Source organism: Pongo pygmaeus, chromosome X, assembly GCF_028885625.2.
Source record: "Pongo pygmaeus isolate AG05252 chromosome X, NHGRI_mPonPyg2-v2.0_pri, whole genome shotgun sequence".
NCBI lineage: Eukaryota > Metazoa > Chordata > Mammalia > Primates > Hominidae > Pongo > Pongo pygmaeus.
Genome location: NC_072396.2, coordinates 115650600 through 115668742, shown reverse-complemented (window position 1 = coordinate 115668742; position 18143 = coordinate 115650600). Strand labels below are relative to the sequence as shown.

The 18143-nt window shown below is 36.2% G+C and overlaps 1 protein-coding gene and 1 pseudogene across 10 annotated transcripts in view; both read left to right on the top strand.

Annotated features, from left to right (window-relative positions):
• Nucleotides 1-7969: 7969 nt before the first annotated feature.
• On the top strand, nucleotides 7970-8065 carry LOC129025525 (U6 spliceosomal RNA; annotated as a pseudogene).
• A 9118-nt stretch (nucleotides 8066-17183) lies between these two features.
• Nucleotides 17184-18143, top strand: part of DCX (doublecortin) — a 117557-nt gene continuing 116597 nt past the window's right edge. For 6 of the 10 annotated variants that reach the window (XM_063660026.1, XM_063660023.1, XM_063660025.1 and 3 more), the window contains exon 1: nucleotides 17184-17291. The gene's annotated coding sequence lies outside the window, so the exon portion shown is untranslated. Of the gene's footprint in view, nucleotides 17460-18143 lie in introns of all 10 variants that reach the window. The other 4 variants (XM_063660027.1, XM_063660021.1, XM_063660024.1 and 1 more) reach the window with 3 other exon arrangements.

Below are 18143 nucleotides of genomic sequence, written 5' to 3'. Positions count from 1 at the left end.
TCATCTGTGTTGCAGCATGCATCAGTACTTGATTTTTTATGTCTGCATAATATTCCATTTTATGGATATATCACATTTTGTTTATCCATTCATCTATTGATGGGCATTGGGTTGTTCACAGTTTTTGACTATTAATAATGCTGCAATGTACATGTGTGTACAATTTTTTCTGTGCACATTTGTTTTCATTTCTCTTAGGTATATACCTCAGTGTGGAATTGCTTGATCGTATGGTAACCCTGTTTAATCATCTGAGGAACTGCCAGACTGTTTTCCAAATGCACCATTCCCACTACCAGTGTATGAGGGTGCCAATTTTTCCACATCCTAGCCAATATTTTTTATTATCTGTCTTTTTTATTCTTTCATTTTAGTGAGTGTGAAGTAGTATCTCATTTTGGCTTTCACTTGAATTTCCCTAAAGACTAATGGTGTTAATCATCTTTTCAGGTGCCTATTGGCCATTCCTATATCTTATTTGGAGAACTATTTATTTAAGTTATTTGCTTATTTTTAAAATTGTTTTTTTTTTTAATTTTTCAGTTTCAAGAGTTCTTTATATTTTCTGGATACAAGCCTTTCATCAGCGATGTGATTTGCCCATCTTTTCCTCCATTCTGTGGATTATCTTTTCATTTTCTTCATGGTATCATTTGAGGCACAAAAAATTTCTCATTGTGATCAAGTCCAAGGTATCTATTTTTGTTGTATGGGCTTTTGATATGTGTAAGGTGTTTTGCTTAGCCCAAGGTCATGAAGGTTTCTCAGCCCTTTCTTGCACAGACTGGACAAAGAAATGTTTATTTACAACAACAGCACTATTTGTTCAGCACTTGATTTAAGCTTGGCATCATGTTGTGCACTTGCCAGAGGGTATTGATGTCAGTAACAGCAACAATAATAGCTAACTTTATTGAGCTCTTACATGAATGATCTCATTTAATCCTCACAACAAATCTTTGAGGTAAATATGAATATCTCCATTTTACAGATAGGGAAACTGAGGATCAAAAATATTATCTTCATGTGATGCGTAGAATTGTTGTAGCCATCTTCTGACCATGAAAGAAGGCACTGATATCAAGTTGTGGAGGACAGAAGAGAAATATGGAAAGGACCAGCTACCAAATTAAAAGCCAAAATAACATAATCAATCAAAACATTAATAGCTGACATTTATTGAGCACTTTACGAGAGTTGTTATCTTATTTAATGATCATAACACTTCCTTGTGAAAAAAAAAACATATCATGGGGATCCCCACCATGTGGCTCAGATATGTTAAGTATTGGGGCAAACTTTGTTGGTTTCTTTCACTTATTTCTTACTAACAGAACCCCATAATTTTTTACCTTCCTCTCATCATCCATAATTTTTTGGAGAGACTGAATTTTCTCCCATCCTAAGGAAGTGAATCATGATCAATTTTACCCAATCAGTGGTCTCATTCCTTTTGCCAATAATTGGCTAAAGCATGGAAATGGAAGAAATCCTGGCTAATGACCTGAAAGGAAGTCTGCTGAGTGGCTTCTAGGAAATATTTTCATGGAGAATAAAAACACATTTGTTGGAAGAAATGTCCTCTCTTTTGTTTAAAATGGTTGGTTCTACACATAATGCCTAGAACATGTGTTATTTTGTAGTTCATGTGAGCAGGCACTGCTGATAAACTGGGGAAGAGAGAAGGGATATGTGAAAAGCAGTGGATCCCTGAAGAGCCACTGAATTAAAAATCTTGGAATTGCCCTACTTAGAGGCTTATTGTTTAAGCCACTCTTAGTTGTTCTTTCTGTCCCTGGCAGCTACATTCATCCTGTCTGATCTAAATACATAGGTTGTAAATGGCTCAGTCAGGAAATCAAATCAAGGTCTGTTGGACTCCAAAACTCATGAACTTAATCCTTATACTAAATTGTCTCTGTTCAAATGGGTGAATTTTCAATGCAGGACTAAGAGCCTGTGATGTTATATCATATACATTTCTATGAGGTGGAAATAATTTCATATTAGTAAATATGATATTTATGAATTTGTCAACTGAAGAATGATGAAGTTCTCAAATTTGGAAAGGAGAGGTAATATTCTTTTCTCAGAGATGAGAAGTGGGCACCACACCCAAGCACCACACCTAAACATCACAAAACTATGATATCTCTCACCTGTTCTCCTAAGGGCTCATTTATCTTTCTAAAAAATCATTTAAATGTTTTTCAATAAATGCCCTTTCTCCTTCTAAGAAGTCATTTATTCTCCCAGAAATGCCCCTCTGCTCCTCCCCATCCTTTATTAAGATGCTATGCAAGCTTCCAATTCTAACCTCCTTCTTGAGTCACATTTCTTTGTGAACCTCCATGTGGATGTAATTAAATTTGTTATTTTCTCTTGCTGATCTGTGTGTTGTCAGTTTAATTTTCAGGCCCCAAAACACTGAAATTAGAGGGTAGGGAAAAGGTTTTTCTCTCCAACACCAGCCATCATAATGTGAGACAAACCAAATTAGCTCAAGTAGAGAAATCACATAGAGATGCTCCGTTATGGAAGGCAACCGAGGCCCCCAGCTGACAGCCAGCATCAACTGCCAGACATGTGAGTGGACTAGCCTAGAGATGATTCCAGTCCCTGGCCTGTGAGTATTCTAGCCGAGGCCCAGACTTTATAGAGCAAAGACAAATTATTTTCACTGTGTCTTGTCCAAATTTCTTTCTTTTTTTTTGAGACGAAGTCTTGCTGTGTCGCCCAGGCTGGAGTGCAGTGGTGTGATCTCAGCTCACTGCAACCTCAGCCTCCCTGGTTCAGGCAATTCTCCTGCCTCAGCCTCCCGAGTAGCTGGGATTACAGGCGTGCTCCACCACGTCCGGCTAATTTTTGTATTTTTAGTAGAGACGAGGTTTCACCATGTTGGTCAGGCTGGTCTCGATCTCCTGACCTCGTGATCCGCCTGCCTTGGCCTCCCGAAAGTGCTGAGATTACAGGCGTGAGCCACCATGCCTGCCATCTTGTCCAAATTTCTAACCCACAGAATCCATGATAATAATGAATGATTGCTTCATGTTTCTAAGATTTGGAGCAGTTAGTTATGCAGCCATAGTAACTGGAATAGGTGACATACACACAGAAATTCAATAACGTGTCTGTAGGGTAATTTTTAAGTACAGGTCTATAAATCATGCCTACTATTAAATATCACCAACTGTGGGCCAAGAACTTTATACTTTTTATTTCATCTAATTCTTACAAATTGCCTACAGATTTGGCCCTATTCTTATCCACATTATATAACTGAGTAAACTGAAGCTCAGTGAGACTAAGCAATTTTCTTGGGGTCATACAGTTAAAGTCTACACTTTTTCCACCACACCACATGGTTTCCTCAGGAAGAACTATATTTTAAATATGCAATAAAAGATGGAATATCTAGGATTTGATCACAGAAATCTTACTCAAATTTCTGATGTTTATCCCTCTCAACTTCTATAAGGCTACTTTCACTAAGTGCCTGTAGTTATTTCATTAGCTTCTAGATGGTTTCCCTGCTTTCAGGTTTTCAAGGTGCGAAATCTTCCCATGGTCTATACCACGCTGAGATTCCTAAAACACGGGTAGTTTGGGTCTGTCTCTTACTGCTATCCTTGATGTAATAGCTTCATTAAAAATTCTTCCTTTTTTCTGAAAGACTGAAGCAGAAAGTCCATCTCTTCAAAGAGCAGGATCTGCCACTTCTTCTTTGTCTTCTCATTTCTCTATTCCCCCTTGCACAGAGCCTGGCACATAGGAGAAGCTCAGAAACTATTTGGTAGAATGAAATCTCTTGAGTACACTATTGTGTGGATCAGTTTTATGCCTTCTTTCACCTTATGAACCACTTCCACTTTGCTTCATACAAGGATATTTTAGACCAGAGATGATCCCTGGGACTAGCTATAGATGAGCAGGTACTTTCTGGAAGTTGTTTCCTGGGAATTAACTTAGGCCAGTGACCACAGACACCCCTCATGCTCTTCTAAATGGCTGGAAAAGCTACATAAGTATTCATATCCCCTTTGTTGAGGCAAAATAAAAATGTTATGTTTTTCTTGGTTTAAGTAAAATTTATGGGTAACACACTTCACTGCTCTTATACTTCCAAAATTTTCTCCCAGATGGTAGATAGGTTATATCTCATTTTAAAAATTAGTTCTTAATTATATAAATAATACGTAAATTATTAAGCATTATTCCCTTAACATAACTACTTTCCACAAATTATTTTTCTTCTTGCTGAAGTATATTCTCTAACAATTCTTTCTGAGGGTTTCTGTGGGTGGTAAGTTTTCTGGGTTCTTACATATCCAAAATGTCTTAATTTCTCCCTCCTACTCATATAATAGTTTGGCTCAGTATTAAATTCAAGTTTCAGCATTATTTTAACTCAACAGTTTGAAGATATTGCTCCATTGCTTTCCTGCATGTGATTTTGATAATGGAAAATCTGATGTCAAACAGATTCTTGTTCCACTGTAGGTGGTCTTTTTTTTCTCTCTGAATGCTTTTAGTATTTTCATGTTATACTTGATGCTCTAAAATTTCACTGTGGTGTCTCTAATTTTTTTTAAAAAATTACGTTTCTTGTTTTCATAAGTCATCCTGCTTGGCAATCAGAGGGTCCTTTCAATCTGTGGATTAATGATTTTTGTCTCTAAAGAGGTTTTACTTTTTGGCTGTTCTTCAAATATTGCTCCCCATTCATTTTCTCCAATTTTATTCAGTGGAACTCTTTTAGAAAAATGTGAAAATGTCTTGATTGGTCCTTCATGCCTCTAATTTGATCTATTATTTACATTTACAAGTCTCTTAAGTTTTCATATTTGCCTATTATTGTTTTCATAATTGCTTGATCTTTCATGGATGTGATATCTTTTCTTATCATTTTGAGTTTATTGTCATTGTATATTCGTGTTTTTAGGACTATTTCTCTAGTGGAAGTCTTTTAATTTGTTAAGCTTATTGTCTATATTTCATAGGATTTTCTTTGTCTAAATGTTTGGCAAGTCTCTTATTATATGCTTCTCTTTGTAGTTGAGATATCGTATTAGACTGTCTGCTTCCTCTGGTTATGCAACTTATTTCAGATAATAGGGGAAACAGACAGAGGTACTATTTTCAGTGAGAGTGAGTAAGATGGAGAACATGCCATAAGGAAGGGTACCTTGATGACTATATGTGCTTTGCTATTTCTCATGAATACTGTTATTTTCTTAGCCATTGCCCATCATCATCACCCAAGGCACTACCCTGTCTCATAGCCTTAAGCTCCTGTACTTATTGCTTTCACTTGAAGACAGATTCCTCTGTTACTGCTTGCTGGTCCATGTGGTAAGTAGAGGGATAAAAAGAGGCTGAGTTTTCTGGCTTTTCTTCCTGTGATACAAAGTGGCTACCTCTAAGACCACTGCTTGGTTCTAGGTTTCACCTCTTGGTCTGGAGAACTCTTGGGATAATTTCACCATCTATCAGAATACTCTCCCATGCGTGCCCTGTGCTGTGGTTCCTTGTTCAATCAGAGCCTATCTACTTCCCGTCCTTCAGATTCTTCCCAGTTTTTGGCCCACCAACAGTGATTTAAAGCATGCCTACATTTAACATTTTTTCTTTTGTATCAGGTATAAGAGAGCCAGTGAAAAAACTATAAATAATAGGGGCTCAAGAAATGTATAAGCTTATTTTTCTATGCCTTAAACAACATTTGTAAGGAAGTTCTACAGGGCTGATATGGTTGTTTTGTAATCACCAGGCTCCAGTTTATCTTGTTGCTCTGCCATTCTCAATACCTGGCTTCCACTTCCTGGTACAAGATGGCTGCTTGGGCACAAATTATGTCATTCACATTTTAACCAGCAGGAAGGAGAAGAGGATGAAAACAGGTGTCATTTCGCTTTCTATGAATATTTCCTGTAAGTTGTACGAGATACTTCTATATTCTGAGTCTGATAAATATATCCTTTATATGTATCATACCTACTACTAGGTACTTTACATCTGAGTCTAAAGTCCACATTGTTAAGTTCATTCCACAATGCCAGTGGTTCTCAACATTGGCTGTACTTTAGAATCACCAGGGTAGCTTTGAAAAATAGTAATGCTTGAGACCACACCAGATCCATGAAATCATAGTTAAAAGTATTTTGTAAAAGCATCTCACCTGATTCTATTGTGAAGCCTGGGTTAAGTACTACTGAGCTACACTTTATAAATTGTTTCCCTTTTTGACTACTAAGCTGTATGTCCTTCTGCCACACATTTTTCTGAGTAATTAATTGCCTACACTGTTTTTACAAGTCTGTGTAATTTTTAAATTATTTTGAAGAAGTACAGAAAAGTACCTTATTTCATATTTGCTTCAAGTTAAGAAAAAAACTATGGAGAAATATATCAGACATTAAAAATGTTACATATTTGAAAATTAATCTATGTAATAAACCATATTAACAGAATAAAGAAGAAAATCATATGATTATATCAATGGATACAGAGAAAGTGTTTGAGAAAATTCAATGCCCATTCATAATTAAAAAAAATCCCTCAGAAAACCCTAGAAATAGAGGGGAACTTGCTCAATTTGATACAGTACATCTACAAAACAGCCCTTTACAGCTAACATCATACTTAATGGTAAAGATTGAATGCTTTCTAGCTAAGATTAGAAACAAGTTATGGAAGTCCATTCTCACCACTGCTACTCAATACAGCACTAGAGATTTTAGCCAGTGCAATGAGGCAAGAAACAGAAATAAAAGGCATTGATATTAGAAGGGGAAAACTAAAGCTATCTCTATTTAAAGATGATATGATGATCCATATAGAAAATCCCAAGGTAATGACAAAAACTCCTGAAACTAATAAGTGAATTCAGCAGGGTGAGAAGATACAAGATCAACATACACAAATCAATTACATTTTTAGATACTAATAGTGAACATGAGGAATGCAAAATTTAAAATACAATCCAATACACAATCTTTTAAAAATGAGATATTTAAGTGAAAGTCTAACAGAACATGTATAGGACATGTATGCTAAAAATTACAAAATACTAAGGAAAGAAATCAAACCTAAATGAATGATGAGGCATATATTGTATATGGATTAGAAGATTCAATACAGTCAATTCTCCCCAAATTTGTATATTGGTTTAACACAATTTCTATCAAAAATCCCAGCAAGATTTTTTATAGATATAGGCAAGGTTATTATAAAATTTATATGGAAAGTCAAAAGACCTAGAATAGCCAACACAATTCTTAAGAATAAGAATAAAATTGGAGGAATCAGTATACCCAATTTCAAGAATTATTATGTAGCGACAGGAATCAAGACTTCGATATTGAAGGAGGCATAGATAAATAAATCCATGGAATAGAATACAGAACTCAGAAATAGACTCACACCAATATATCAAACTGATTTTTGACAAAGGTGCAAAAGCAACTCAATGGAAGATATTCTTTCCAACAAATGGCGCTAGAGCAAGACATATGAACAAAAAATGACATGTGAACAAAAAAGAACAAAAAATACGAACAAAAAATGACACATGAACAAAAATTATAGACAAAAAATATGAACCATAACCTACACCTCACACATTATACAAAAATTAACTCAAAATGGATCATAGGAATTAGGTAAAACATACATTTATAAAAATTTTAGAATATAATACAAGAGAAAACTTTAGGACCCAGACTTCGTGAGGGGTTCTTAGTCATGACAACAAAACCACAGTCCATAAACGAAAAAATGAATAAATTAACAGCTTCTGCTCTGTGAAAGACCATGTGAAGAGGATGAAAAAATAGGCTATAGACTGAGAGAACATGTTTGCAAACAATGTATCTGACAAAGGACTCATATGAAGAACATATAGTGAATTCTTAAAACTCAAAATCAGAAAAAATAAACAATCCCACTGGAAAATGGATAAAAGGTCTGCTTGCTTCGGCAGCACATATACTAAAATTGGAACGATGCAGACAAGATTAGCATGGCCCCTGCACCAGAAAATGGGTAAAAGGGGCAGAGTCATTTCACCAAAGAAAATATGTTCAACATCATTAGACATTAGAAAAATGCAAACTTAAATCACAAGATATTACTGCACATCTATTAGAATGGCTAAAGAAAAAAAATGACAGATAATGCTAGTGAGGATGCAGAGAAACTGAATCTCTCATACACTGCTGGTGGCAAAGTAAAATCTCACAGCCACTCTGGAAAACAGTTTGGCAGTTTCTTATAAAACTATATATTGCAATTACCGTATGACCCCAGTAATTGCAATCTTAGGCTTTTTATTTCCAGAGAAGTGAAAACTTATGGTTGCACAGAAACTTGTATACGATTGTTCACATAGCTTTATTTGTAGCAGCCCAAAACTGAAAACAACCAAATTGTCCCTCAATAGGTGAATGTGTAAACAAACAGTGGTATATCCTTACCATGAAATACTATTCAACAATAAAAAGGTATACATTTATGATACATGTAACAACTAGGAGTTGTCTCAAGAACATTATGGTGAGTGAAAAAAAGCTAATCTCAAGAGGTTACATGTTGTATGATTTCATTTACATAGCTTTCTCAAAATGATAAAGTTACAGAGCTGGAAAACAGATTAGTGGTGTCCAGGGGTTAGGAATGATGAAGGGATGGAGTATTGGGTGTGACTAATAAGAGGTAGCAACAGCAATCCTTGTGGTGATGGTATGGTTCTATATTTTGATTGTGGTGGCAGCTCCACTTAATATATACACAAAATAAAATGACATAGAATTATATACATTTTGCCAATATCGAATTGCTGATTTTGATATCATACTACAGTTTTCTAATTTGCAACCATTGGGGGAAATTGAGTGAAGGGTGCATGGGCTTCTGTACTATTTTCCCACTTTTTGTAAATCTAGAATTCTTTAAAAATAAAAAGTTAAAAAATGCACAGAGAAAACTAGATGGACCCCCCCATATACTTACCACTGAGTTTTACCCAATCATAAAAATTTGCCATATTTAAACATTTCATTTTTAAATTAACATACAATAAAATTGACTTTTTGGTGTATAGTTGTATGAACGTTAACATATGTACAGATTTGTGTTAACAACACAATTAGAATTTGTATGAACCACAATTAGACTCAAATACACTTTTGTCACCCCTCAAATCTCCCTTGTGCTATCCTTTTGTAGTCACACCTTCCCCCCACACCTAACCCCTGGCACACACTGCTATGTTCTTTGTCCCTATTGTTGGTCTTTCTAGAATGCCATATTAATGGAATCTTACACTATGCAGTCTATTGAGACTGACATCTTTTACTTAGCATAAGAATTTGAGAGTTATCCAAGTTGTTGTGTTTACCAGTAGTTCATTGATGTTATTGCTGAGTAGTAGTCTATTGTATGGGTGTAGCTCAGAGTGTTTATCTGTTTATTTGAGCTGTTGAAGGATACTTAGGCTGTTTTTATTTTTTTGCAGATTATGAATAGAGTTGCTCCAAACGTTTATGTATAAATTTTTATAAATAGTTTTTCTATTGGGATACAATTCACACACCATACAATCTGCTCCTTTAAAATGCGCAATTTAATGAGTTTCACTATATTTATAAGGTTGTGCAGCCATCACTAACTACTATATAATTGCAGAACATTTCAACAACCCCCGAAAAACCCATATCCATTAGCAGTTACTCCTTTCTCCCTACCGCCAGTCCAAGACGACCACTAATGTACTTTTTGTCTCTATAGATTTGCCTGTTTTAGACATTTCATATAAATAGAGTCATATAATGTGCGGCCTTTTGTGCATGGCTTCCTTCGCTTAGCATAATGTTTTCAAGGCTCATCCACGTTGTAGTATGTATCAGTAGTTTATTCCTTTTTATGGCTAAGTAATATTCCATTGTATAGATATATCATAATTTGCTTATCTGTTCATAAGTTGATGGACATTTGTTTCTACTTTTTTGGCTATTATGCATAACGCTGCCACGAACATTTAAAATTACAAGTTTTTATGTGACAGGTGTTTGTGTTTCTCTTGATTATGCAGAATTAAATGTAGAATTGCTGAGTTATGTTGTAACTCTGTGTTTAATCTTTTGGGAAACTGCCAAACCATTTTCCAAAGTGGCTGTGTTAATTTATATTCTCACCAGTAATGAGGGTTCAATTTCTGCACATCTCTGTCAATGCTTGTTATTGTCTGTATTTTTTTAAATTAGTCATCCTGGTAGCTGTGAAATAATGTCTCACTATGGTTTTGATTTGCATTACCCTGATGCTTAATGGAATTGAGCGTCTTTTCATGTGCTTAATGGCCACCTGTATGTCGTCTTTAGAGAAATATCTATTCAGATCCTTTGCCTGTTTTCAAATTGGGTTGTTTGTCATTTTATTGTTTAGTTGAAAGCGCTCTTTATACATTCTGGATAGAAGTCCTTTATTAAATATATAATTTGCCAATATTTTCTTCTATTATGTATGTTGTCTTTTTCTTTTATTCATGGTGCCCTTTGATGCTCAAAAGCTTTAAATTTTGATAAAAATCCAATTCATATTTTCTTTAGTTGTTTGTGCTTTAGGTATTATATCTAAAAATACCATTGGCTAATCCAAGGTCAGTTACAAAGATTTATAACCCTGTTTTCTTCTAAGAGTTTTAGTTTTTAGTTCTTACATTTAAGTCTTTGACTCATTTTGAGTTAATTTGTTCATATGGTTGTAGTGGCATTTATAACTTTCTTTTTCCACTACATATTCCATATTCGTTAGGGATTTTTGTTTTTGTTTTGCTTGTCTGTCTGGGTTTTTTGTTTGTTTGTTTATTTACCCTGTAGCATCATCCCAGTTTTTATTTCAAGAAAAACTGAGCCTTTGATAGTTTGCTGGTATTGGATTGCTGTAACTTTCAAGTGGTGGAGATACCATTCCCTTTGGAATTAAAAACCATAACCACACCAAGTCCAAAGTTGCAGGGAGCGAAGCAACTTTTTTTGTGTGAGTGGGTCATTAGGTGTAATAATAATTGATACCATCTCTATTTCCATTCTTTAATAGCCTGGCTTTAAGAGAAATATGGGTAGCTAGTTCAGAGCACAACTATATCTATAGAACAGTACTTCAACTTCACAATGTGTAGCCTCCCAGTTAAGGCCATAAACTGATTCAGTGTTAGGTAATGCACCATTCAATAAGGCTAGCTGCTTCTGAGAGATGGCATCCATGGTAAGATCTGTGAAACCCATGAATATGAGGCTACTATCTCACTTTTTTGGCTGACAAATGAATTATTTAATTAGAACAAATGTTGCAAAGATACCGTGATGATAAGACATTCAGTAAATCCACGGATGGTGATATGGCAGAAGCTTTGTGGATAGCCAATGTGAGCATGTATAAAAAATAGTTGTCTATTCCATTGAGGGCAAACATCTGTCTCCCAAATGATAGTTGTAATTTTACTGTTACCAGGTAGGCATATGGTTATACTGGGTTATGGTTCCAAATTAGCAGCTCAGCAGTGGTCTCTGCTAGAAGAAGATTGGGCACTCAGCAGTGGCTGTAGCCAGACTAGTTTTTTGATAAGAGGAACCTCATGTTATTTAGCTATATGCATCTTCCACCCTTACCATCATGGACGCTTTATTCATCAGCCATATTGACCAAGCTCTGATGTAGCTGGGCAAGGACATCTACAGATAAAATGTCTACTTTCTCAAAAAACTTTAGGACACATGAAGTCCTGATGTTATATATCAGTTCTATTTGAAGAGGAAATGCTGTTGTGCATGTTCAGCTTTATGTCCTGGCAGATCAAATAAAACCCACATACGGTGGGAAGCTTGGGTTCCAGGGTCATTCTGTTTTCCATGGTCAGGCATTAAATTCTTACCTAGAACACACAAGAAAATCAAGAGCGACTTTACAATATAAGAGGCTTCTCTTCAAAACCTTTGAGGGATGGGGAGGGGCTTACACAAATGATTCTCCTATTAGGACTTGCCACCATCTCTATATAACAACCTGAGCTGCTGTAGATATTTTTGAGCACCACTGGATCTATTGGGTCATAAAGCCCAAGTGTCAGAGATAACATGAACCCTGCAGGTTCGATCAGTATTATGTTCATTGGGATAGTGTGATGATCAAGGTGACTAGATTAAGCTAGAGATCCAGAAAGCCGGTAAACTGCTGAAATAAGACAATAAGCATGTACTGATGTCAGAGGGTATACTTAGGATATATAGTAAGGGTAAACAGATGAAAGCAACTTGTTTTCTGTTTTATGGTTATTGGGATAGAGAAAATGTTCGATTGGTAACTGCATATGAGGCTCTAAGACCCGTGTTTATTTGGTGAGGTAAACGTACCCTCTATGTTGGATCAGGACATCCTAATGGTACAGCCACTATTAAGGGTTTGTTCAACGATCAAAGTCCTACGTGATCTGAGTTCAGTGAACCACTTATCAATAGGACTGATAGGAGGATGAAAGCTAGGATTACTTCATATGAAATTGTTTGGGCTACTGTTCATAGTGCGCTATATATATATATATATATATATATATCATATAACTTTACATGTATATTTTTATGTATAGCTGTATTCAGCCATTCTTGCATTTCTATAAAGAAATACCCAAGACTGGATAATTTATAAAGAAAAGAGGTTTAATTAGCTTATGGTTTTGTAGGCTGTACAGGAAGCATAGCTCCAACGTTAGCTTCTGGGAAGTCCTCAGGAAGCTTATCATCATGACAAAAGGCGAAGTGGGAGCAGGCACTTCACATGGCAAAAGCCGGAGCAAGAGCGAGAGAACAAGAGAGCGAGAGAACAAGAGAGCGAGAGAACAAGAGAGCGAGAGCGAGCGAGACAGAGAGAACACTCATGTATGAGTGCATTGGAGGGGGGGTGCCACACACTTTTAAAAGACCAAATCTCAGGACACCTTACTATCAGGAAGACAGCACCAAGTCATGGGGGATCCACCCCCACGATCCAAATACCTCCCACCAGGTCCAGCATTGGGGATTACAACTCAACATGAGACTGGGCAGAGACAAAAATCCAAACTACATCAATATCTGTGTGTCATATATAGATATCAGGACACTAACTTTCTGTCAGATATTTAAGTTTCAAATATTTTTTCTCAGTCTAATATTTATTTTTTAATGTTTAAATGCTGTCTTTTGCCGTTAGAAGCTGTAAATTTTTATGAAATCAATTTATCAATATTTTCTTATAAGATCTCTGCTTTCTGTGTCTTAAGAAATTCTTTTCTACCGTAAGGATTTAAAGGAAAACTTTTATGCTTCCTTCCAATAATTTTAAAGTTTTGTTCTTTATTCAGGTCTTTAAAACATCTGGAGATGATTTTTATGTATAGTATAAGGGGAGTATCTAATTTGATTTTTTTTCCACATGAAAGTTAATTGACTTAATACTATCTATTGAATACTCTTTGCTTTCCTTACTTTATACAATTCAACAAATATCCAAACCTATTGTGTGTTAGATATTGTTCTAGGCACTTAATTATGCAATATTAAAAATATAGACAAAAGTAGTCCTATTGGTAATGTGAATTATATATATCATTAAAGCTGTTAGAATATTCCTACCCTGTTGAAGCTTATATTATACCTTCAGGAAATATGTCATTGATAAGTATATTGCATAGTATATTGGAGGTGATAAATGTTATGGAAAAACAGAGTAAAAAAATTTTGAACTGCTAGGTTGAGAGGGAAGGTTGTAACTTTAAATCAGGTAGTCTAGGTTGGTCTTGTTGAGAAGTCAACCTTTGGGTGAAGACTTGAAAGAAGTGAGGGTGTTGGCATATGAATATTCAGGGGATAATAAAAGTTAATACTTATACATACTATGTGCCAGGGTCTGTTCTAAACACTATACATATATTTGCTCATTTAATCCTCATAACAACCGAGAATGCTACTGTTATTATCATCACCTTCGTGTGACAGACGGGTGAAGTGAAGCACAGAGGGTTAAGTACTTCACCCAAGGTCCCTAGCTAATAATTAGTAGAATCAAAATTTGAACCTAGGCAGTCTGGCTCCAGAGTCCATGCTTTTCCCATTATCTTATGATATAGCAAGTTCCTGTTTATGTTGATCTCTGTTTTGTTTAATTAATCTTTGTCTGTCCTCCAGGCCAACACCACACTATCTTCATTACTATAGCTTTATAACAAATTTTTGTAGGGCAGATATTGGCTTCTGATTTCTCTTTTTTACAATGATCTTGGCTACTCTTAAAGTTTTATATTCTTCCACAAAAATTTTGAAGTAATTTTTTGAGTTTCACAAAAATTCGTGTTGGGGCTTTTATTGGAATTTCTTCATATGTATAGATTACTTTGGGGAGGATTGATACCTTACAACATTGCATCTTGTTATCCATGAGCCTGGTCTGACTTTACATTTATTAACAGCTTCTGTTATGTTTTTCAATAGTTTTATGATTTTCTCAATAAAGGCCCTATGCATAAACAATCTTGTGATATGAGATGTGAGTCCAGGGGAAAAGTACATCTTTAAATATGGAAGTCAACTTTGAAGGTCAAGGGAAAGTCCAACCTCGTTTCCTGTTTGCTTACTCTGTCCCACACTGGATCCTACTCTTTGTGCTTCTGATTGGTAACATAAACTAATAATTTTTTTTGGTATTTTGTGTGTGTGTGTGTGTGTGTGTGAGAGAGAGAGAGAGAGAGAGATGGATGAGAAATTTCTTGACCCTGCTCTTTAAGCTGAGTTTGATTAACCCAGACTGCAGTATATCAAGAAAGATCTAATCCCTTCTTCATGATTTTTGCAAGATGCATAGTCCTGTGCTATCTCCTTTCCTCAATGAGTCATCAAGCCCCTCAGGGACAGTGATGGATGTTTCCTACACTGTCTTGCCTGTGGTACAGGGCACATGGTAAGTAATCAAAAGGTCATATTGCTACATTTCCAACATGGAGTTGCTATTCTTTTTCTTAAATCACTTCACTCCATTAAGCCCTCAACCATGACTTTCCCTTCACCTTCAAAGTTGATTTCCATATTTAAAGATTTACTTTTCCCCTGAACTCACATCTGAGACCTTCTGTTTGCCAATGGCCTGTTTCCTTTGAAGAAGTGAGAAAGAAGGTCTTGGTAAGTAGCTGAGAGTTCTTTGAGAAGAAATGTCTTTGTGAGACGATCTAGTCCAGTTTTTGCAAAAGTTTTTTTATCCCTGCAGAACATTAGTCCATATTCTGGGGCGACCAAAAGGTTCTGAGCTTTAAAAATAAGTGGAAGCCCTGTATACCAAATTGTTTTCTTTTTGAGACACATTTTATGGTTTATATTAAAGGCCCTGACAAGTTTTATGATAAGCAAAACTACCTTTGTTTAGCGCATCACTTTTCAAACATTTTTGACCACAGAATTTTTTTTCCTGTTTTTAAGGAACACCTATTAATGCCCACATATCTCAAACAAGGACACATTGATCCTGCCTATCCCTCTGCTCTCTAGTATATATAAAGCAAACAAAGTCATTTATCCTAGGCTGTCTCATAAAGACATTTTGCAGCTTCCACAGTAGCATTGCAAAGCCTATATTATGAGGACATTTCCTCTGAAATACATTCCAAATGGTTCGTGTTTAAGTTTTATTATCCCATCCATTGTTGTATCTTCACCAGAAATAAAATGATTTTTAGTTCTGATGCAAAATTAATTGCTACATATTTACTGAATGCTTGTGATGTGCAAGAAAGAAGTTTTAAGACATTAGCCTTGTTGGAATTTCCATATTTTCCTGCCCTTATTCCTTGATTTTTCTTTGCCTCTAGCCTGAATAATGTTGATTTTTCATGAGGTTGCCACAAGGTAAGGCAACAACACATGGAAGAAAACAGGGCAGACACATGCATTCCCCTGAGGTACTTGTATAGTAACCAAGAAATCAGCAGCAAGGTGTTGGGGGGACTTAACTAGGTAGGTTGCACATTTGAGGCTGTCCACTCAACTAACAGACAGTTCCAGGCTTTGCTGAGTCAACACCTTTCACAGAAGAAAGACAATCATATATTTTATCCCCCTTGGCGGCAGCTTACAATAAAACACATGCAGAGAAAATGCTTAAATATGAAAGATCAACGGCACTATATAAAAGGAAGGGTTAATTATACTAGGAATCAGATATAAAATAATTACTGAGCGTGCTCTTAGCTCTGAGCTTCCTGGAAGCCAAGCAAAAATAGAACCATGATAGTTCAAGCCTGCTACATATTGATGCATGTAGCTTCAACTGTGGAGATGGTAGCATCCCCCTACCCCATTTAACCTCTCACCTTTCTCTTCTGTTTTATAGTTCGGCCTGATCTAATTAGTTCAATTTGGATGCTTCTTTGAGTTTTTTTTGTAACATATTTTATATAAAGAAGTCAGTTAGTGACAAATAAGCAGTTTGAGAAGAAATCTGTTAATATTTATTTTGTAGCCATCAGATTTACTTCACATAGAAAGGTCTTTGGGTTGGGTTTGAACTTCCAATCTCTCAAAGGTAAATGCCACATTAACCTTTCATTAACCAAATTCTTACACCAAGCTGATAGATTTGGGATGTCCTTTTTACTTCTATCTTCCATAATATTCTAAAATTATTTTCCCTTCTTTTGTTCCTATCCTACTTCCTCTTAGTCTACTTTGTTGACTTCATCAAAAAACAAAAAACAAAAAACCAGTTGTTGGATACTTGAGCTAAACTGCATTAAAGAATCTGCAGATTTGATTTTTTTTTTTTCTCTCAAGAGGGTAAAGGGAAGAGAGCCACAATTTCTAAGAAGCCTGGCTTGGCTGTCTGAGTCTGGCCCCCAGGCAGATTAGGCCAAGGTTTTGGCCAAGTGAAATTGCCAATTTTCTAAAAGAAAGGGCTAGCACATTGCTCATTAGAGCATTCTGATTTTGTCTGCGCAATCTTTTTGCTACCCTGCAATTTCCTGTTGGTTATAAATGAAACCTTTTTAGCTGTTAATGCAGCCTGTGAATTTTTTTAAAAGCACGTAATTAATCATAGGAGGTTGGGGGGATTCACTAAGCCTGAGTTACATGGGAGAAGCTGGACAAGGCACTAGGACCTAGAAGGCATCTATCCACCCTGGCAGGAATTTCTTGCTTGGAGCTCAGACAACAAAGGCATAGAGAGATTGGTTTTCTTTCTCTCAGCATCTCCACCCAACCAGCAGAAAACCGGTGAGTGGGGCTTTTAAGTGATTTTCAAGAAGAATGTAACAGATGTCAAACGGGAAAAGCACAAGGCAAAGCCTGCTCTCTCTGTCTCTCTGTCTCCTCTTCTCCTTTTTTGCCTTATTCTATCTGATTTTTTCCCTAAGCTTCTACCTGGGATTTTCCTTTGGAAAAGTGAGTTTGATGTTCCTTTGTTTTCACTGTGTTGTTAATTTAGAATAATACTACCTCTGATCCTAAAGCAAAGCAAAGCCTTACTGGCACGCCTGGGGAAATGTTTGCTACTTGCCTTGAGGAGGTGGGGTCTCTTACCACTGCAGGTTGTCTGACAGAGACAATGCTGAGCTCAGCATAGGTCATGGTGACACTGGAAAAAAGGGGGAATTGAGCCTGGCAAACCCATTAGGCATCAGTCTTTCTTATCTCCTGTCCTCCTGGTCCCTTGCAAATATATTGATGTGGCAGTGTGTAGCAGCTGAGCCCTGCTTGCTTTGTGAGTCCTTTTATCCCCATCTGTGAGATGCATGTTAATAGTTTGGCTCTTAGGATGTCACTACATTTGCTAGCATTTGCAGCTTCAGTTGTATTGGGTTTCATGTTTTGATTGTTTGGGGTTCTTGGTGGGGGAGGGGGTTCAACAGAAGGGAGAAAAGCAAAGCCTGACAAATGACCATCTTTTCTCAGCTAATGCACCTGGGCAATATACAAGTTTGGGATGAATTGCCTCCTGTGAGGGTAAAATGTCACTTCAATTAGGGTAGAAACCCAGAACAATGAAAGGTGTGCTTCCTTCTAAAGGACCCATATGCTGTTCGGAGACTCATTTGTGAATCTTTCAACAATTAAATTATTCCATTA